Here is a 21,714-nt window from a genome sequence, read left to right as displayed (position 1 = left end):
TATAAACCTGTGGACGCGGGACGGGCAAAGGGTATCAGCGTGCGTCTACCACTCAACGTGTATCGGGACGCACGTGTATCTATCATGAACTTCTTTCGCACCCGTAAGTAGCCAACCGTACGAATCGGATATACACGTGTGTGTGTGTTTGGATAGGAACGTGTGTGCATATATTTGCATGTGTACGGTGGGTGTATGTCATTGGCGGAGAGCGGTGGTGTAGCGGTTAGTGCGCTGCGCTATGAACCCGAGACCCGAGTTCGATTCCCGCTCACGGCCAACATCAGTGACGATGATCTGAATCGGTCCTGGGCCTCCCCTAGGTCGACTCAGCCTCAAATGAGTACTTGGTGCGGTGTGTAAACATCGTCATTTGGGAGACGAAGGCGGCTGGGCGTGGTACTGACCATCCCACCCCCTCGTGTGCCGTCCCGGCTTTCATAGGTGCTCACTAACAGCACTTGCCCCAACAGTCTGTTGAGGCTATACGGGGATCTTTGTCTTTGGATACGAGAGCGCATCATCATCCACGGTCTATCCCAGGGGCCGGCAGCTTTGTGGCTCTTTAAGGACGATCATTCGTGACAGTTGTCGATTCAGGAGACACCACCAACATCTCGTATTCACCACGCAGTGCTTTGCGGCTTTTTGAAATATCGAGTTGTTTTTAGCGAATTCGAAGAAGAATAAAACATCTCTTCTTGTTATTTCGGTTGCCGACCCTTGCTCTATCCACTGCTGGATGAACGCCTCACCAACACCGACACAAGCCCCTAAAGTCCAGCGACGTCACCCACAATCCGTCTCGCCGCTCCTTCACGTGAACCGATCCCGTGGCCCATCTCTGAGGTGGTCGCCCTACTTTGGCTTCCATTCCGTGACCAGTCTCCTCCACTTGCCATCGTCTCATCTCGACACGATGCCTCCTCCCCAAGCCCACTGAATAAGTCGATCTCTAATCCACATTGCTCCTCTCTCCGTCTCTCGGTGTTAACATTTCGCAATCGCCTCCCCGTCTCCGCTTCCATCATTGCGCGTTGGCACCGAATTATTTTCCCCCTCGTATCGAGAACTCTGTTCAATGCTTCGTTTACCCTACACGTATACTTCCACTTATGAGCGGGCGTGTCTACATGCCTGATTGTGTATCCGTGTGAATCCGAGGACGTGTGCGTATACGATAGGTGTGCGTGCGTCTGTCGACGTGTGTGTGTGTGCAGTTGTGTGTGTGTGCAGTGTGTGTGTGTACGAGTACGCATATGTAGTGGTGGTGCGGACGCGCGCCCGCAGTGAGAGATCACGGGGCGGCGCGGGGTGCGTGGTTGTGCGCGCTGACACAAGGTGGGAATGAGGATCGTGGGCAGCGCGCAGTGATTGGTCAACTGGGGTGGGTGCTCTCAGCGACGTCCGCATGAAGGACTATAAAAGGGGACGCGCGGGAGCACTCGGGAAGTGGTTAACCAGTCAAAGACTGAAGACGGAGTTCAGAGGTAGGCCCTGAGACCCCTAGTCCCGCTGTCCTTGTGAGGGCCGGGGCCCTGTGTGGCTCGGAGGCGAGACTGTGGGACCCGTGGTCTGACGTCCCTGTGGACCGAGACTGTGGGACCCAGAGTCGAGACGGACACCCCGGCTGGGTGTATTCCGAGAGGCTACGGGGCGTAAGAGCCCGTGTGGGTGTAGCCGGAGGAACCCCGTGGTTTAAGGCTGGAGTTAGCCACCCGTGTAATATACGTTGGTGTTAATAAAAGAGTGTGCTACCCGTAAGGTCGTCTCCCGCCAAGTTCCTACATTACACATACATATATAGTGTGCTTAGAAGGTCGATTGCCCGAAACGTCGCCGGTTGTTTTCTTTTTAAGCCACGCAGTGTAGGCACACACGAGTAGGCTTGCTTCTACGACTACGTGCGTGTTGTCAAGCACGTGGTGTACATATTAGCCTCAGTGTGTATTCGAGTGCTGTGCACGTGCAAGCGCGTGTCCTACTCACACGACGGGCGCGCTCACGGGCACGTGTCCTCCACGAGCTCGCGTACGCGTAAGAGCGCGCGCACAACGAGTGAGCGCGCGCACAACGAGTGAGCGCGCGCACAACGAGTGAGCGCGCGCACAACGAGTGAGCGCGCGCACAACGAGTGAGCGCGCGCACAACGAGTGAGCGCGCGCACAACGAGTGAGCGCGCGCACAACGAGTGAGCGCGCGCACAACGAGTGAGCGCGCGCACAACGAGTGAGCGCGCGCACAACGAGTGAGCGCGCGCACAACGAGTGAGCGCGCGCACAACGAGTGAGCGCGCGCACAACGAGTGAGCGCGCGCACAACGAGTGAGCGCGCGCACAACGAGTGAGCGCGCGCACAACGAGTGAGCGCGCGCACAACGAGTGAGCGCGCGCACAACGAGTGAGCGCGCGCACAACGAGTGAGCGCGCGCACAACGAGTGAGCGCGCGCACAACGAGTGAGCGTGCCATTCGTGTTTTGCATTCAATCAAAGGATCCCTCCCCCGCCCATACATAGCCTCAACAAGCTGTCGAGGCAAGCGTTGAACTCGTGTGTACGTGTGTACTTATGCGGGCATGTGTGTGTACAGGAGTGCGCGTGCACATACGCGGGCACGCGCACTCGTACGTGTGCGCACCAGAGAAGATGGCGCGTGTTGGTAGATGCACTATCACGGACGTGCCAGGAACACGAGCACGTATCCGTCATTCCTCGTGCGTCTGTTCGAGCAGGCGAGCGTGTGCACGAGCGTCACGCCTTGACCAGCAGCTCGAGTTCCCCGTGCACCGTGATGAGTTGGTGAGAGTCGAGGGTGGCGAGGATGGTGACGACCCCCGCCACCCGCGGCAACACCGCCACGGTGCGGTACACGGAGCCCCCCCCGGGCACATCTCTGGGGCGGCGAGCGGGGGGGGGGGAACGGGGGGGGGCAGAGAGGAGATCTCATCAAGATCAACACCGTTGACAAGGTGTATCGGAAGACCCTTTGGGAAGTCAGTGCTGGGTGAAGGTGGTGATGATAATGGTGACAGTGATGGAGGTCTCTAACGACGATGACACGTTGGTGGTGGTGATAGTGGTGAAGGTGATATTGGTGATGGTGGTGGTGATGATGGTGGTGATGGTAATGATGATGATGGTGGTTGTGATAGTGGTGATGCTAGCGGTGATGGTGGCGGTGATGGTGGTGATGATGATGGTGGTAGTGATGGTGGTGATGGTGGTGGTGATGGTGGTGATGATGATGAAGGTGGTAGTGATGGTGGTGGCGGTGATGGAGGTGATGGTGGCGGTAGTGATGGTGGTGATGATGGTGGTGGCGGTGATGATGGTGGTTGCGGTGATGGTGGTGATGGTGATGATGGTGGTGGCGGTGATGATGGTGATGGTGGTGGTGATGGCGGTAGTGATGGTGGTGGTGATGATGATGGTGGTGGCGGTGATGATGGTGGTGGCGGTGGTGATGATGATGATGATGATGGTGGTGGTGATGATGATGATGGTGGTGATGATGATGGTGGTGGTGATGATGATGGTGGTGATGATGATCGTGGTGGCGGTGATGATGGTGATGATGATGGTGGTAGTGATGGTGGTGATGGTGGTGGTGATGGTGGTGATGATGATGAAGGTGGTAGTGATGGTGGTGGCGGTGATGGAGGTGATGGTGGCGGTAGTGATGGTGGTGATGATGGTGGTGGCGGTGATGATGGTGGTTGCGGTGATGGTGGTGATGGTGATGATGGTGGTGGCGGTGATGATGGTGATGGTGGTGGTGATGGCGGTAGTGATGGTGGTGGTGATGATGATGGTGGTGGCGGTGATGATGGTGGTGGCGGTGATGATGGTGGTGGCGGTGGTGATGATGATGATGGTGGTGGTGATGATGATGATGGTGGTGGTGATGATGATGATGATGATGGTGGTGATGATGATGATGGTGGTGATGATGATGGTGGTGGTGATGATGATGGTGGTGATGATGATCGTGGTGGCGGTGATGATGGTGATGATGATGGTGGTAGTGATGGTGGTGATGGTGGTGGTGATGGTGGTGATGATGATGAAGGTGGTAGTGATGGTGGTGGCGGTGATGGAGGTGATGGTGGCGGTAGTGATGGTGGTGATGATGGTGGTGGCGGTGATGATGGTGGTTGCGGTGATGGTGGTGATGGTGATGATGGTGGTGGCGGTGATGATGGTGATGGTGGTGGTGATGGCGGTAGTGATGGTGGTGGTGATGATGATGGTGGTGGCGGTGATGATGGTGGTGGCGGTGATGATGGTGGTGGCGGTGGTGATGGTGGTGGCGGTGGTGATGGTGGTGGCGGTGGTGATGATGATGATGATGGTGGTGGTGATGATGATGATGATGATGGTGGTGATGATGATGGTGGTGATGATGATCGTGGTGGCGGTGATGGTGGCAGTGATGGTGGTGATGATAATGATGATGGTAGTGGTGATGGTGGTGGTGATGGCGGCAGTGATGGTGGGTACCCGTGCTGGATGAGCGTGGGCTCCAGCAGCCCCGCGGCCTCGAGGCGCAGCGTGACGGCGCGCAGCGGCTGCGGCAGGGGGTTCGTGAAGGAGACCTTCACCAGCACCTTGCTCCCAACGCGCACCGCGTCCCGGTCGTCCACCTGGTGACGTCGGCACATTGATCGCTCCGTCAGCATCATCATCATCGTCGTCGTCGTCATCGTCATCACAATCATCGCGGTCATCGCGATCATCATCGGTATGAGTGTGCCAGTTATGAGTGTACCAGTTATGAGTGTGAGTGAGTGTAAGAGAGTGTGCCGCTGACAAAGACAAAGTTCCCACCGTATAGCCTTAACAGACTGTAGGGGCAAGTGCTGTTAGCGAGCACCTATGAAGGCCGATGCGGCACATGAGGGGGTGGGTGGTCAACACCACGCCCGGCTGCCTTTGTCTCCCCAGTGGTGATGTTTACACACCACACCAGGTACTCGTTTGAGACTCAGTCGATCTAGGGGAAGCCCAGAACCGTTTCAGATAGTCGCCACTGGTGTTGGCCGCGAGCGGTAATCTAGCTCGGGTTGCCGGCTTCGTAGCGCAGCGTAGCGCTAACCGCTACACTACCGCCCCCCTCCTGAGTGCGTTGGCGTGTCAGTGTGAGTGCGCCAGCGAGTGTGTCATTGAGTGTGTGTCAGTGTGCCAGTGTGCGTGTGACACTGAGTGTGTGTTAGTGTGTGTGTGTGACACTGAGTGTGTGTTAGTGTGTCAGTGTGTGTGTGACATTGAGTGTGTGTTAGTGTGTCAGTGTGTGTGTGTCAGTGAGTGTGTGTTGTGTGTCATTGAGTGTGTATCAGTGTGTCTGTGTCAGTGAGTGTGTGTTATTGAGTGTGTGTCAGTGTGTGTGTGTGTCAGTGAGTGTGTGTCATTGAGTGTGTGTCACTGTGCGAGTGTGCGTAATGATTAGCTGATGACGTGGAGTGTTAGTGCACTGTGCTAGGAAACCAGCAACCCAAGTTCGATTCCTGCTCATGACCAACTTTAGTTGAATTTCTGGTCTAGTCCTGGGCATCCCCAAGGTCAATTCAGGTATTTTAAGAACCAAGTTCAGGCTATACGGGGGACCTTTGTCTTTGTTTTGTGTCACTGAGTGTGCCACTGAGTGTCTCACTGAGTGTCTCACTTAGTGAGTGTACCACTGAGTGTAGCAGTGTAGGTGTGCCCCTGAATGTGGCAGTGTGTGCCACTGCGTGAGCGTGGCAGTGAGTGTGGCCACTGAGTGAGTGTGGTAGAGTAAGTGTGCCACTGAGTGAGTGTGACATTGAGTGAGTGTGACACTGAGTGAGTGTGGCAGTGTAAGTGTGTCACTGAGTGAGCGTGCCACTGAGTGAGCTGAGTGTGGCAGAGTGTGACACTGAGTGAGCGTGGCAGTGAGTGAGTGTGGCCGTGAGTGAGTGTGGCAGTGAGTGAGTGTGACAGTGAGTGTGCCACTGAGTGAGTGTGGCCACTGAGTGTACCACTGAGAGAGTGTGCCACTGAGTGAGTGTGGCAGTGAGTGACACTGAGTGAGTGTGCCACTGCGTGAGCGTGGCAGTGAGTGTGGCAGTGAGTGAGTGTGCCACTGATGAAGTATGGCCACTGAGTGTGCGTGGATCGGACCGTGACGCCGAGCGCGGGGAAGTTGACGCGGAAGCTCCTCTGCGTGGCGAGCGTCTGCCCGGTCTCTCCCACGCGCCCCGTCACCGTGAAGAGCATCGCGCACTGGTCCACCAGCGACTCCAGGTACTCGCTCGCGCTCACGGGCAGGCTCAGGGTGCACTCTGCGCAACACAGAGAGTGCCGCCAGGGAGTTACGATCGCAGTTCCCTCTCCGTGCGGCCTTCCCCTTGACTCTGTAATCACAGGGGCCATCCCACGGTAGTGCCCAATCGATGGCCCGTGCGTGCGCGTGCCCGATCGATGGCCCGTGCGTGCGCGTGTTCGCTCACCCTCCCCGGGCGCGAGCTGCAGCTCCCAGGAGTGCTGCTTGACGCGGCCACGCAGCACGCCCGTGTAGTGCATGGCGTGCGCGGCGCAGAACAGCGCCACGGTGCGCCCCTCGCCGGCGTCGAGGTTGGCCAGATGGAGCGTCACCGCGAAGTCGCGGCCCAGCGCCACCTCGTCGGCGGGCGGCTTCACCAGGAGGCGGACGTCCTGCGCGGTGCCCGGGGCCTTGTAGACGTTCGGCTTGGAGCCCTGCGAGCACGCGGTCTCCACCGCAACGCGCTCCTCCTTGGAGCCTGGTGGGACGAGCCGTGCCGGAGAGGGGGGGGGGATGGGTTGATGAGTGCCGCTGCTGTTGTTGTTGTTGGCAGTGGTGCTGTCAACCCCTGATCAGTGCCCTGCTTTGTTACAGACCAATTCAGACCTTAGTGGTCACCCCGTGCCCTGTTCGGACTACAAAGTCACAGCAATCGTCAGACGATCACAACACAAGCAATCGACGATCGCTTGTGTTGTGACCGAAACGTCGTAGTTTCTTTGGTTATTTTCTTTCAACCTATCTACGTGATATTACCGAAAGACCCAAGAACATGAATTCTTGCAGTCACGAAAGCTTTAAGTCAAGATTCATAAATGTGTCGTTAAACCCACCACCACCCGACACAGCCAATTAGTAAGGTTTGCCACGTAAGCAAACGATGCCAATTCGTTACTCGTTCAGCACACCGGTTGTGTTGGGACAGTAAATCCACCACAACAATAGCAATTCAAGTACGACGTTTCGCCAGTAATTACAACCAGCATCATCAGGCGGCAGCCCGACTTGAATAGATAAATGTGACGTCGTCACTTGTGAGACAATCAGGCACGAAGGCCAGAGAGGGGGAGGGGGTTAATGCATGCTTATACATCACCATGGATACCCATTACCGGTTGGGTTATTCATATGGTAATCAACACATTGTGCATGCACATTATGCATGTGTAGTGCCTGAAAGTACGCGTCACGCGCGGAGGTCGGTGTGAACGCACGCGGCGTACAGTGGGAGCAAATAAGGACACGGGGCGCTGATTGGTTGGTCGTTGTTGTTGTCGGGATGTGGGGCCCGCGCTGTCTGAAGATGGTAGCAGGTGGCAGGGAGTAATTAAGGACGCAGGGCGCTGATTGGCCGAGAGGGTGTTGTTGTCGCGGAGTGGCACCGCATTGTCTGGAAAAACATGCCAAGTGGCAGGGGGGGGGGGGGCGAGTGGCGTCGCGGGGGATGCCCCTGATTAATTGGGGATTAATTGGCTCGGGGATAAAGACAGGGGTTTTTGGAGGAGATGGGAGTTTGCGCCTGGGAGGAGACAGAGGATGGAGGAGTCGAAGCAGCAGAGCTAATAGCAGTGTAGGGTAGCAGTGGAGAAGTGTAGGGTAGCAGTGGAGAAGTGTAGGGTAGCAGTGGAGAAGTGTATGGTAGCAGTGGAGAAGTGTATGGTAGCAGTGAGACAGCGAAGCGAGTCGGAAGCGGCTGGAGTGTGGGAAGAGAAGCTGATGTAGTTACGACGGAGTGATAAAGAGCAGACGAACTGTGGCGGAGAGAGTGGAGAGGAGAGTCGACGGAGGAGTGAAGGGGAGCGAATGGGGCAGGCGGAACGCGGAGAGCGAGCGGAGGAGAACGGTGGATCGGTGTTAGCGGGAGGAACGTTGAGCGATGTTGGATGGAGGAGTCTTGATCGAAATACACGAAATAAGGTAACGAGGAAAGGCAAGAAGCTGTCGTGTCGGTTCGAGCACTACACATGTACATGCTGCTGTTTTGGGTTGCAAACAATCGCAGTAGCTCTCATCGTCTGCCCACAGTTAATCTTCATCGACATATGTTGACCTATATAGGCATGCAGTTAAACAGTGTAGCATTACTTGGTAATTAGCTTACAAGCAGCACTAAGCCTGGAGCTGTCGGAACGGTTAAAGTAAATGTGTATTCAATTTCGATAGATTATCTAATTAGTCTTGGCCAGTCGTAACTAGTTTTGCACAGAACTTCAACATTGTCTAAATCGATTGAGTGTCCTTGTTGGCACGCGTGTTCTGCCACTGCCGACAATTGTATTTGGGAGTATTTAATATTTATTTGGTGTTCTTTTAGTCTCCTACTGATCATTCGTCCGTCTGACCAACACGGCATTTGTCAAAGGCGCAATGAATACAGTACACACCTTCGGTTGATCGCTTCGCTAACCCATCTTTAGTACCAAATATAGATTTTTGTATTTTGTGTACCATCAAGACGCTCATACATCGGTCTAATAAAGTGTCAGACGGTGAGGAGTGAGATGAAACATTCTAGATTTGAAGCTTTCGTGACTGCAAGGATTCCTACTCTTAGGTTTTTTCAGTGAAGTCACGTAGGTATAAATAATAAAAATAAATAATAATAGAAATAATATAATAAATCACGACGTGTGTTGCGCCCGAAACGTCGTGATTTATTATTTTATTTCTATAATTATTTATATTATTTTTATTTATTATTTATTTTTACCTACGTGACTTTGTGTACCATGCCAAATCTCACTCGGACGTTTGTTTTTTCCAGAAATCTGGCTCGTTTATCAGTTACCCCCTCGCAATGTACGGTAGTTTAATAGTTTTAATTGCCGACCTGTTGCAACGCTTATGCTGTTTGATTTGGTGTTGACATTCAGTGCCCTGCCGATTTGTGCATCATTGTGTAATGAGAGCCTATGTCCGGCTCACGTGGTGATTGGCTCTGCCGGTCCTGCTCTACAGCCAATGGGGGGAGAGCCTGGGAGCATGGCCCTGGCGTGATCGAGGGATGTCAGCTAGGATGATTGGTTCTGCTGCTCTTGGCTTCAGCCAATGGGAAGACAAGTCAGGGGCGTGGTCCCAGGAGTTGATGGAGGAATTTGGAACATTCAGCGCAGGCTATTAAGGATTGGCTGGAGCGTACCACGTTACCCAGGTATTAAATAAGGGAAGAGCCGAGGGACACGTGGTCAGACAAGGAACGAAGAGAGGGGCCACGCGCGAGCGGGGCTCCGAGTGCCACGTGGCGGTGCGTCTCTTGCAATCTGTCTGCCCAGTTCCCGTTGCCTGCCAGCAACGGGGAGTGCTTGTGAACTGAGGAAAGTAAATAAAAGGACCGATTCCACAAGCCGTCTCCAGAGCGTTATTACAATTGTAACCGTTCAATTGCAGCGCTTCTTTAACATGTTTCATCTCTTAGGTGTTTTCGGTAAAGTCACATAGGTAAAAAATAAAATTAAAAGTAATAAAAGTAATAATAGAAATAAAATAAAATAATAAATCACGACGTTTCGGAGGCAACACAAGTCTCCGTCATCAGGTGGGACCGTCACAGCTAGATTTACTGTATCAAGTGAGGCAAAACATTTCAAAATACTTGTTCATAAATACAAGTTAAGGGGGGGGAGGAGGGGGGGGAGGAGCTTATCTTGGTCATGAGAGCCCACAGTGTTCATTGCTGATCATTGCTACAACACTGTGAGCTCTCATGATATTGTTTTTTCCGAGACCAAGGTGCTCTGCAAACCCTCTGGCTACCATCAAAGGTTTGTACATGAAGCCATCCAGATATACAAACACAGACATAATTTCAACCGTGATGATGGGTACAAACTGAGTAATCATTGTAAAAATGTTATTAACCATGCAAAAAAGATTTAACTACACATTTTTGGACCATCTTATTTGACAGGTACTATTCTACTTTACCGAGTGTTAACACCCCCAGCGTTTAACAGTACTCTCCTTTTTTGTATTTGGATGGCCACCAACACTGGGTAAAACAACATGTGCATTGTCGTTCTCTTCTAGCATCATGTGCACCTTTAGTATGTGACCTGTTGTTCTCTTTTAGCCCTGCCCCCCCCCCCCCCCCCCCATACGTTCCATCCCTTGGCTACCACACTCAGATAAGCTCCTCCCCCCTCCTTAACTTGTATTTATGAACTTGTATCTTGAATTTTTTTGCCTCACTTGATACAGTAAATCTAGCTGTGACAGTCCCACCTGATGACGGAGACTTGTGTTGCCTCCGAAACGTCGTGATTTATTTTATTTCTATTATTTCTTTTATTAATTTTCATTTAACTTTTTACCTACGTGACTTTACCGAAAAAACCTAAGAGTATGAATCCTTGCAGTCACGAAAGCTTAAAATCTAGAATGTTTCATCTCACTCCTCACCGTCTGACACTTTATTAGACCGATGTATGAGCGTCTTGATGAGAGAGGATTTCGGTGCGATGTGATGGTGTCACTCTGCATTGAGATCGGCGTCAGTGTGAGTTTTATTTTTTGGTAAACGCCGTGTTGTTATTTTTCCGTTTCGGCCGTGCCCGAGCAGAATATCCAGAAATGGCAGATTTATATCAACCTCCACTTGCATGGTGAACTGGATGGACGGGTTTAGCGAGTTGAGATGATTTAGAAATGTATTAAGTGTATCTTTGCCGTGTGGCCAAACCACCAACGTGTCACCCACATATCTAAACCAAGCAGATGGTTCTCGTGCGCCTAAAGCTATTTCGTTTGCTTCAAAGTCTTCCATGTACAAATTCGCCATCGCAGGAGACAAATGAGAGCCCATTGCTGCTCCTTTCTTTTGTTTATAGAAATAACATTTCCACAAGCAACAGGTGTTATTTCGATAGTGCTCAGCTTGTCGTAGGATATATTTGGCAATAGCTGTGTTAGTTACCAGAGTAGCGAGTAATTTAATCGACTCATTCACCGGAACCCTCGTGAACAGAGAAGTCACATCAACACTTACCTGAATATCATTAGGGTTAAGCTTAATATCTTTAATTATATTTACAAGATGTCCTGAGTTTTTAATGAAGAAGATGTCCTGCCGATGTAGGGCTGTATTTGTTTTGTTACGTATTGTGGTAATTTGTACGTGGCAGAGCCCATTGGACTAACTATGGGTCTTAATGGGACATTCAGGATTGTGAATCTTTGGCAGCGCGAGGCGTCTTGATGGTTATGACGCCCTTTGTTTGAGCAGGCATTGCTCAATCCTTGAGATTTGATGACTTGGCAATGATGGCAGTAGTCCTATGTTCCAAGGTATTGGTAGGATCTAGTTTAATTTTAAGGTAGCTACCTACCTATTCCCAAGGAAGAGCAATACCTGATAAAACCAAGGGCATCAAAACCAGCAAAACTGTATAGGCTGCCAAAGGATTTAAATCGGCTCGCGTGCAGATGCTGGGCGGGTTGTTGTATCGGAAGATGGTGGAAGGTGCAGGAGGTCTTCATCTAGCAGTAGATTAACCATGACCGATGATGTAAAAAATAAGTATCTTGATTGAAGATCATCGTATAGGGCCTGGGCAATGATAATGACGGTGATTGAGCAAAGGAAGGTTTAGATAATTATTTACTGATGATTGATGATCGATATTGATGATGGTTATGATAGACTCAACGAGGTTAATGGTGATGATTGGATGAAGACGATTGAGTGTGATGAGTGATGACTGATAATGACGATTGCTTTAATAATGCTAAAGGTGGTAATGATGATTGAGTGACGTTTACATTACAATTATGAGCGATGGTTCCACGTCGGTGGTGATAATCGAGTGATGAATAGATGATAATGATGACGACCAGATGATGATAATGATGATGACGAATTTTTGAATGACAATGGTGATTGATGACGATTGATTGACGATGACGAGGTTGTTCCGTGATGAGTTTGGGGGGGGAGGGGCGCACCCTCGGGGTGTTTGTAGAGGCCGGTTATGTCCTCTCGCTGGTCCGAGCCCACGGCCTTGGTGCTGATGCAGTGCCCCACCGCCTGCTTGTCCACGCTGAGCACGGAGAACTCCCCTCCAGGCTGCCTCATCCAGTACACGCGGTCGCTGTTCACCTGTCAATCGACACCACACCAGAACGCGACTACTGCCATTCGACCAGGATTACTCTACGCGGAAGAGCGGGTAGTTAGGAAAGTGCTATACCCACTCCCCCCCTTCACCGACCCCCTCCACCGCCACCGAACAAACTACGTGGACCAGGGGTCAGATGAAGGGTTCTCGGATGTAGCTCTGTGATAACCTCTTCCGCGGATCGTTGTCTAACCGCTGGGGGATTCATTTGCACCTCACGTGCAGCCTTCTGTTACACGCCTCGCCACGGCTGCTAGTCACGTGCCACCTAAATTAAACTAAGCTATTGTTTTTATTTATTTGACCAGGTAAGGTCCACCGAGCGATATATATATATTTTTTTTTTTCAGAAGTGACCTGGCCACAAATCATCGCTCAAGGAAGTGACTTATCACGTGGAAATGTATAGCAAACAAATACTCTGAACGCATGAATGTTGATTCTAAACGTGGAGGGGAAAACCTGGAGAGCCCGTAGAAAAATACACACGACCACCGGGAGGACATGCACACTGCAAATATACAAGCGTCAGGGTCAGGATCGAACCCAGTACCAACTGCATATCCGACGAGGTATTGAACATCTCGCCAACTGGTCAAGGCTTAAATATGTTCCGCACCCGGCATACCACATCTAGTATTCCTGTGGCTTCAGTCTACCTACCAGCGACCAGGAAAACATGTTGAGTTCGACATGAAGCCCTGGTCGAACTGCTCTGCGTAATTTCCGAACTGATCTCCCCTTCCCCGACCCCTCCCCCCGCTTTCTGCCGATACCCGCAGCGTGGACCACATTGGGGAAATAAAACACGGGAATGTGTTTGAAATGCGAATATAAATAAAAGTAAAGGGCACGAGCCCCGTTACCTCTGCGAACACGAAGGGAGCGTCATACTTGTGCTGCACCTGCCCATCCCGCACCGCGTTCACGGACGCGGGGCCACACCGGTAGAACCCTGGGAACCACGCGGGGAGGGGGAGGAGGGGGGTGAGGGGAGGGAGAGGAGGGGGGGCGGGGAGGGGGAGGAGGGGGGTGCGGGGAGGGGAGGGGGAGGGGAGGGGGAGGAGAAGGGTGCGGGGAGGGGGAGGAGGGGGTGCGGGGAGGGGGAGGAGGGGGTGCGGGGAGGGAGAGGAGGGGGTGCGGGGAGGGAGAGGAGGGGGTGAGGGGAGGGAGAGAAGGGGGTGAGGGGAGGGAGAGAAGGGGGTGAGGGGAGGGAGAGAAGGGGGTGAGGGGAGGGAGAGAAGGGGGTGAGGGGAGGGAGAGAAGGGGGTGAGGGGAGGGAGAGAAGGGGGTGAGGGGAGGGAGAGAAGGGGGTGAGGGGAGGGAGAGAAGGGGGTGAGGGGAGGGAGAGAAGGGGGTGAGGGGAGGGAGAGAAGGGGGTGAGGGGAGGGAGAGAAGGGGGTGAGGGGAGGGAGAGAAGGGGGTGAGGGGAGGGAGAGAAGGGGGTGAGGGGAGGGAGAGAAGGGGGTGAGGGGAGGGAGAGGAGGGGGTGAGGGGAGGGAGAGGAGGGGGTGAGGGGAGGGAGAGGAGGGGGTGAGGGGAGGGAGAGGAGGGGGTGAGGGGAGGGAGAGGAGGGGGTGAGGGGAGGGAGAGGAGGGGGTGAGGGGAGGGAGAGGAGGGGGTGAGGGGAGGGAGAGGAGGGGGTGAGGGGAGGGAGAGGAGGGGGTGAGGGGAGGGAGAGGAGGGGGTGAGGGGAGGGAGAGGAGGGGGTGAGGGGAGGGAGAGGAGGGGGTGAGGGGAGGGAGAGGAGGGGGTGAGGGGAGGGAGAGGAGGGGGTGAGGGGAGGGAGAGGAGGGGGTGAGGGGAGGGAGAGGAGGGGGTGAGGGGAGGGAGAGGAGGGGGTGAGGGGAGGGAGAGGAGGGGGTGAGGGGAGGGAGAGGAGGGGGTGAGGGGAGGGAGAGGAGGGGGTGAGGGGAGGGAGAGGAGGGGGTGAGGGGAGGGAGAGGAGGGGGTGAGGGGAGGGAGAGGAGGGGGGTGAGGGGAGGGAGAGGAGGGGGGTGAGGGGAGGGAGAGGAGGGGGGTGAGGGGAGGGAGAGGAGGGGGGTGAGGGGAGGGAGAGGAGGGGGGTGAGGGGAGGGGGAGGAGGGGGGTGAGGGGAGGGGGAGGAGGGGGGTGGGGGGAGGAGGGGGGTGAGGGGAGGGGGAGGAGGGGGGTGAGGGGAGGGGGAGGAGGGGGGTGAGGGGAGGGGGAGGAGGGGGTGAGGGGAGGGGGAGGAGGGGGGTGAGTGGAGGGGGAGGAGGGGGGTGAGTGGAGGGGGAGGAGGGGGGTGAGTGGAGGGGGGAGGAGGGGGGGTGAGTGGAGGGGGAGGAGGGGGGTGAGTGGAGGGGGAGGAGGGGGGTGAGTGGAGGGGGAGGAGGGGGGTGAGTGGAGGGGGAGGAGGGGGGTGAGTGGAGGGGGAGGAGGGGGGTGAGTGGAGGGGGAGGAGGGGGGTGAGTGGAGGGGGAGGAGGGGGGTGAGTGGAGGGGGGAGGAGGGGGGTGAGTGGAGGGGGAGGAGGGGGGTGAGTGGAGGGGGAGGAGGGGGGTGAGTGGAGGGGGGTGAGGGGGGTGAGTGGAGGGGGTGTGAGGGGGGTGAGTGGAGGGGGGTGAGAGGAGGGGGGTGAGTGGAGGGGGGTGAGAGGAGGGGGTGAGTGGAGGGGGGTGAGAGGAGGGGGGTGAGTGGAGGGGGGTGAGAGGAGGGGGGTGAGTGGAGGGGGGTGAGAGGAGGGGGGTGAGTGGAGGGGGGTGAGAGGAGGGGGGTGAGTGGAGGGGGGTGAGAGGAGGGGGGTGAGTGGAGGGGGGGTGAGAGGAGGGGGGTGAGTGGAGGGGGGTGAGAGGAGGGGGGTGAGTGGAGGGGGGTGAGAGGAGGGGGGTGAGTGGAGGGGGGTGAGAGGAGGGGGTGAGTGGAGGGGGGTGAGAGGAGGGGGGTGAGTGGAGGGGGGTGAGAGGAGGGGGGTGAGTGGAGGGGGGTGAGAGGAGGGGGGTGAGTGGAGGGGGGTGAGAGGAGGGGGGTGAGTGGAGGGGGGTGAGAGGAGGGGGGTGAGTGGAGGGGGGTGAGAGGAGGGGGGTGAGTGGAGGGGGGTGAGAGGAGGGGGGTGAGTGGAGGGGGGTGAGAGGAGGGGGGTGAGTGGAGGGGGTGAGAGGAGGGGGGTGAGTGGAGGGGGGTGAGAGGAGGGGGGTGAGTGGAGGGGGGTGAGAGGAGGGGGGTGAGTGGAGGGGGGTGAGAGGAGGGGGGTGAGTGGAGGGGGGTGAGAGGAGGGGGGTGAGTGGAGGGGGGTGAGAGGAGGGGGGGTGAGTGGAGGGGGGTGAGAGGAGGGGGGTGAGTGGAGGGGGGTGAGAGGAGGGGGGTGAGTGGAGGGGGGTGAGAGGAGGGGGGTGAGTGGAGGGGGGTGAGAGGAGGGGGGTGAGTGGAGGGGGGTGAGAGGAGGGGGGTGAGTGGAGGGGGGTGAGAGGAGGGGGGTGAGTGGAGGGGGTGAGGAGGGGGGTGAGAGAGGGGGGTGAGTGGAGGGGGGTGAGAGGAGGGGGGTGAGTGGAGGGGGGTGAGAGGAGGGGGGTGAGTGGAGGGGGGTGAGAGGAGGGGGGTGAGTGGAGGGGGGTGAGAGGAGGGGGGTGAGTGGAGGGGGGTGAGAGGAGGGGGGTGAGTGGAGGGGGGGTGAGAGGAGGGGGGTGAGTGGAGGGGGGTGAGAGGAGGGGGGTGAGTGGAGGGGGGTGAGAGGAGGGGGGTGAGTGGAGGGGGGTGAGAGGAGGGGGGTGAGTGGAGGGGGGTGAGAGGAGGGGGGTGAGTGGAGGGGGGTGAGAGGAGGGGGGTGAGTGGAGGGGGGTGAGAGGAGGGGGGTGAGTGGAGGGGGGTGAGAGGAGGGGGGTGAGTGGAGGGGGGTGAGAGGAGGGGGGTGAGTGGAGGGGGGTGAGAGGAGGGGGTGAGTGGAGGGGGGTGAGAGGAGGGGGGTGAGTGGAGGGGGGTGAGAGGAGGGGGGTGAGTGGAGGGGGGTGAGAGGAGGGGGGTGAGTGGAGGGGGGTGAGAGGAGGGGGGTGAGTGGAGGGGGGTGAGAGGAGGGGGGTGAGTGGAGGGGGGTGAGAGGAGGGGGGTGAGTGGAGGGGGGTGAGAGGAGGGGGGTGAGTGGAGGGGGGTGAGAGGAGGGGGGTGAGTGGAGGGGGGTGAGAGGAGGGGGGTGAGTGGAGGGGGGTGAGAGGAGGGGGGTGAGTGGAGGGGGGTGAGAGGAGGGGGGTGAGTGGAGGGGGGTGAGAGGAGGGGGGTGAGTGGAGGGGGGTGAGAGGAGGGGGGTGAGTGGAGGGGGGTGAGAGGAGGGGGGTGAGTGGAGGGGGGTGAGAGGAGGGGGGTGAGTGGAGGGGGTGAGAGGGAGGGGGGTGAGTGGAGGGGGTGAGAGGAGGGGGGTGAGTGGAGGGGGGTGAGAGGAGGGGGGTGAGTGGAGGGGGGTGAGAGGAGGGGGGTGAGTGGAGGGGGGTGAGAGGAGGGGGGTGAGTGGAGGGGGGTGAGAGGAGGGGGGTGAGTGGAGGGGGGTGAGAGGAGGGGGGTGAGTGGAGGGGGGTGAGAGGAGGGGGTGAGTGGAGGGGGGTGAGAGGAGGGGGGTGAGTGGAGGGGGGTGAGAGGAGGGGGGTGAGTGGAGGGGGGTGAGAGGAGGGGGGTGAGTGGAGGGGGGTGAGAGGAGGGGGGTGAGTGGAGGGGGGTGAGAGGAGGGGGGTGAGTGGAGGGGGGTGAGAGGAGGGGGGTGAGTGGAGGGGGTGAGAGGAGGGGGGTGAGTGGAGGGGGGTGAGAGGAGGGGGGTGAGTGGAGGGGGGTGAGAGGAGGGGGGTGAGTGGAGGGGGGTGAGAGGAGGGGGGTGAGTGGAGGGGGGTGAGAGGAGGGGGGTGAGTGGAGGGGGGTAGAGGAGGGGGGTGAGTGGAGGGGGGTGAGAGGAGGGGGGTGAGTGGAGGGGGGTGAGAGGAGGGGGGTGAGTGGAGGGGGGTGAGAGGAGGGGGGTGAGTGGAGGGGGGTGAGAGGAGGGGGGTGAGTGGAGGGGGGTGAGAGGAGGGGGGTGAGTGGAGGGGGGTGAGAGGAGGGGGGTGAGTGGAGGGGGGTGAGAGGAGGGGGGTGAGTGGAGGGGGGTGAGAGGAGGGGGGTGAGTGGAGGGGGGTGAGAGGAGGGGGGTGAGTGGAGGGGGGTGAGAGGAGGGGGGTGAGTGGAGGGGGGTGAGAGGAGGGGGGTGAGTGGAGGGGGGTGAGAGGAGGGGGGTGAGTGGAGGGGGGTGAGAGGAGGGGGGTGAGTGGAGGGGGGTGAGAGGAGGGGGGTGAGTGGAGGGGGGTGAGAGGAGGGGGGTGAGTGGAGGGGGGTGAGAGGAGGGGGGTGAGTGGAGGGGGGTGAGAGGAGGGGGGTGAGTGGAGGGGGGTGAGAGGAGGGGGGTGAGTGGAGGGGGGTGAGAGGAGGGGGGTGAGTGGAGGGGGGTGAGAGGAGGGGGGTGAGTGGAGGGGGGTGAGAGGAGGGGGGTGAGTGGAGGGGGGTGAGAGGAGGGGGGTGAGTGGAGGGGGGGTGAGAGGAGGGGGGTGAGTGGAGGGGGGTGAGAGGAGGGGGGTGAGTGGAGGGGGGTGAGAGGAGGGGGGTGAGTGGAGGGGGGTGAGAGGAGGGGGGTGAGTGGAGGGGGGTGAGAGGAGGGGGGTGAGTGGAGGGGGGTGAGAGGAGGGGGGTGAGTGGAGGGGGGTGAGAGGAGGGGGGTGAGTGGAGGGGGGTGAGAGGAGGGGGGTGAGTGGAGGGGGGTGAGAGGAGGGGGGTGAGTGGAGGGGGGTGAGAGGAGGGGGTGAGTGGAGGGGGGTGAGAGGAGGGGGGTGAGTGGAGGGGGGTGAGAGGAGGGGGGTGAGTGGAGGGGGGTGAGAGGAGGGGGGTGAGTGGAGGGGGGTGAGAGGAGGGGGGTGAGTGGAGGGGGGTGAGAGGAGGGGGGTGAGTGGAGGGGGGTGAGAGGAGGGGGGTGAGTGGAGGGGGGTGAGAGGAGGGGGGTGAGTGGAGGGGGGTGAGAGGAGGGGGGTGAGTGGAGGGGGGTGAGAGGAGGGGGTGAGTGGAGGGGGGTGAGAGGAGGGGGGTGAGTGGAGGGGGGTGAGAGGAGGGGGGTGAGTGGAGGGGGGTGAGAGGAGGGGGGTGAGTGGAGGGGGGTGAGAGGAGGGGGGTGAGTGGAGGGGGGTGAGAGGAGGGGGGTGAGTGGAGGGGGGTGAGAGGAGGGGGGTGAGTGGAGGGGGGTGAGAGGAGGGGGGTGAGTGGAGGGGGGTGAGAGGAGGGGGGTGAGTGGAGGGGGGTGAGAGGAGGGGGGTGAGTGGAGGGGGGTGAGAGGAGGGGGGTGAGTGGAGGGGGGTGAGAGGAGGGGGGTGAGTGGAGGGGGGTGAGAGGAGGGGGGTGAGTGGAGGGGGGTGAGAGGAGGGGGGTGAGTGGAGGGGGTGAGAGGAGGGGGGTGAGTGGAGGGGGGTGAGAGGAGGGGGGTGAGTGGAGGGGGGTGAGAGGAGGGGGGTGAGTGGAGGGGGGTGAGAGGAGGGGGGTGAGTGGAGGGGGGTGAGAGGAGGGGGGTGAGTGGAGGGGGGTGAGAGGAGGGGGGTGAGTGGAGGGGGGTGAGAGGAGGGGGGTGAGTGGAGGGGGGTGAGAGGAGGGGGGTGAGTGGAGGGGGGTGAGAGGAGGGGGGTGAGTGGAGGGGGGTGAGAGGAGGGGGGTGAGTGGAGGGGGGTGAGAGGAGGGGGGTGAGTGGAGGGGGGTGAGAGGAGGGGGGTGAGTGGAGGGGGGTGAGAGGAGGGGGGTGAGTGGAGGGGGGTGAGAGGAGGGGGGTGAGTGGAGGGGGTGAGAGGAGGGGGGTGAGTGGAGGGGGGTGAGAGGAGGGGGGTGAGTGGAGGGGGGTGAGAGGAGGGGGGTGAGTGGAGGGGGTGAGAGGAGGGGGGTGAGTGGAGGGGGGTGAGAGGAGGGGGGTGAGTGGAGGGGGGTGAGAGGAGGGGGGTGAGTGGAGGGGGGTGAGAGGAGGGGGGTGAGTGGAGGGGGGTGAGAGGAGGGGGGAGAGTGGAGGGGGGTGAGAGGAGGGGGGTGAGTGGAGGGGGGTGAGAGGAGGGGGGTGAGTGGAGGGGGGTGAGAGGAGGGGGGTGAGTGGAGGGGGGTGAGAGGAGGGGGGTGAGTGGAGGGGGGTGAGAGGAGGGGGGTGAGTGGAGGGGGGTGAGAGGAGGGGGGTGAGTGGAGGGGGGTGAGAGGAGGGGGGTGAGTGGAGGGGGGTGAGAGGAGGGGGGTGAGTGGAGGGGGGTGAGAGGAGGGGGGTGAGTGGAGGGGGGTGAGAGGAGGGGGGTGAGTGGAGGGGGGTGAGAGGAGGGGGGTGAGTGGAGGGGGGTGAGAGGAGGGGGGTGAGTGGAGGGGGGTGAGAGGAGGGGGGTGAGTGGAGGGGGGTGAGAGGAGGGGGGTGAGTGGAGGGGGGTGAGAGGAGGGGGGTGAGTGGAGGGGGGTGAGAGGAGGGGGGTGAGTGGAGGGGGGTGAGAGGAGGGGGGTGAGTGGAGGGGGGTGAGAGGAGGGGGGTGAGTGGAGGGGGGTGAGAGGAGGGGGGTGAGTGGAGGGGGGTGAGAGGAGGGGGGTGAGTGGAGGGGGGTGAGAGGAGGGGGGTGAGTGGAGGGGGGTGAGAGGAGGGGGTGAGTGGAGGGGGGTGAGAGGAGGGGGGTGAGTGGAGGGGGGTGAGAGGAGGGGGTGAGTGGAGGGGGGTGAGAGGAGGGGGGTGAGTGGAGGGGGGTGAGAGGAGGGGGGTGAGTGGAGGGGGGTGAGAGGAGGGGGGTGAGTGGAGGGGGGTGAGAGGAGGGGGGTGAGTGGAGGGGGGTGAGAGGAGGGGGGTGAGTGGAGGGGGGTGAGAGGAGGGGAGGGGTGAGTGGAGGGGGTGAGAGGAGGGGGGTGAGTGGAGGGGGGTGAGAGGAGGGGGGTGAGTGGAGGGGGGTGAGAGGAGGGGGGTGAGTGGAGGGGGGTGAGAGGAGGGGGGTGAGTGGAGGGGGGTGAGAGGAGGGGGGTGAGTGGAGGGGGGTGAGAGGAGGGGGGTGAGTGGAGGGGGGTGAGAGGAGGGGGGTGAGTGGAGGGGGGTGAGAGGAGGGGGGTGAGTGGAGGGGGGTGAGAGGAGGGGGGTGAGTGGAGGGGGGTGAGAGGAGGGGGGTGAGTGGAGGGGGGTGAGAGGAGGGGGGTGAGTGGAGGGGGGTGAGAGGAGGGGGGTGAGTGGAGGGGGTGAGAGGAGGAGGGGGGTGAGTGGAGGGGGGTGAGAGGAGGGGGGTGAGTGGAGGGGGGTGAGAGGAGGGGGGTGAGTGGAGGGGGGTGAGAGGAGGGGGGTGAGTGGAGGGGGGTGAGAGGAGGGGGGTGAGTGGAGGGGGGTGAGAGGAGGGGGGTGAGTGGAGGGGGGTGAGAGGAGGGGGGTGAGTGGAGGGGGGTGAGAGGAGGGGGGTGAGTGGAGGGGGGTGAGAGGAGGGGGTGAGTGGAGGGGGGTGAGAGGAGGGGGGTGAGTGGAGGGGGGTGAGAGGAGGGGGGTGAGTGGAGGGGGGTGAGAGGAGGGGGGTGAGTGGAGGGGGGTGAGAGGAGGGGGGTGAGTGGAGGGGGGTGAGAGGAGGGGGGTGAGTGGAGGGGGTGAGAGGAGGGGGGTGAGTGGAGGGGGGTGAGAGGAGGGGGGTGAGTGGAGGGGGTGAGAGGAGGGGGGTGAGTGGAGGGGGGTGAGAGGTGGGGGGTGAGTGGAGGGGGGTGAGAGGAGGGGGGTGAGTGGTGGGGGGTGAGAGGAGGGGGGTGAGTGGAGGGGGGTGAGAGGAGGGGGAGTGGAGGGGGGGAGAGGAGGGGGGTGAGAGGAGGGGGGTGAGGGAGGGGGGAGAGGTGGAGGGGGGGAGTGGAGGGGGGTGAGTGGAGGGGGGGTGTGGAGGGGGGGTGAGAGGAGGGGGGTGAGAGGAGGGGGGTGAGTGGAGGGGGGGAGAGGAGGGGGGGAGTGGAGGGGGGTGAGAGGAGGGGGGGAGTGGTGGGGAGAGGAGGGGGGTGAGGGGAGGGGGGTGAGAGGTGGGGGGGGAGTGGAGGGGGGTGAGAGGAGGGGGGGGAGGGGAGGGGGGTGAGTGGAGGGGGGTGAGTGGAGGGGGGTGAGAGGAGGGGGGTGAGTGGGGGGGGTGTGAGGAGGGGGGAGTGGTGGAGGGGGGGGTGAGGAGGGGGGGTGAGTGGAGGGGGGTGAGAGGAGGGGGGTGAGAGGGGGGGGTGAGAGGAGGGGGGGAGTGGAGGGGGGTGAGAGGAGGGGGGGGAGTGGAGGGGGGGGTGAGAGGTGGGGGGTGGAGTGGAGGGGGGTGAGGAGGGGGGTGGAGTGGAAGGGGGGGTGTGGGAGGGGGGGAGTGGAGGAGGG

General features: G+C 59.6%; 1 pseudogene; it reads right to left on the bottom strand.

Moving 5' to 3' along the window:
• Positions 1–2,590: 2,590 nt before the first annotated feature.
• The window catches only part of LOC144942204 (protein-glutamine gamma-glutamyltransferase K-like), a 28,876-nt pseudogene continuing 9,752 nt past the window's right edge, over positions 2,591–21,714 (bottom strand).

Source organism: Lampetra fluviatilis, chromosome 26 (genome assembly GCF_964198595.1).
Source record: "Lampetra fluviatilis chromosome 26, kcLamFluv1.1, whole genome shotgun sequence".
Classification (NCBI taxonomy): domain Eukaryota; kingdom Metazoa; phylum Chordata; class Hyperoartia; order Petromyzontiformes; family Petromyzontidae; genus Lampetra; species Lampetra fluviatilis.
Note: the sequence above shows the minus strand (reverse complement) of the source record. Positions and strands in the feature narration are given on the sequence as shown.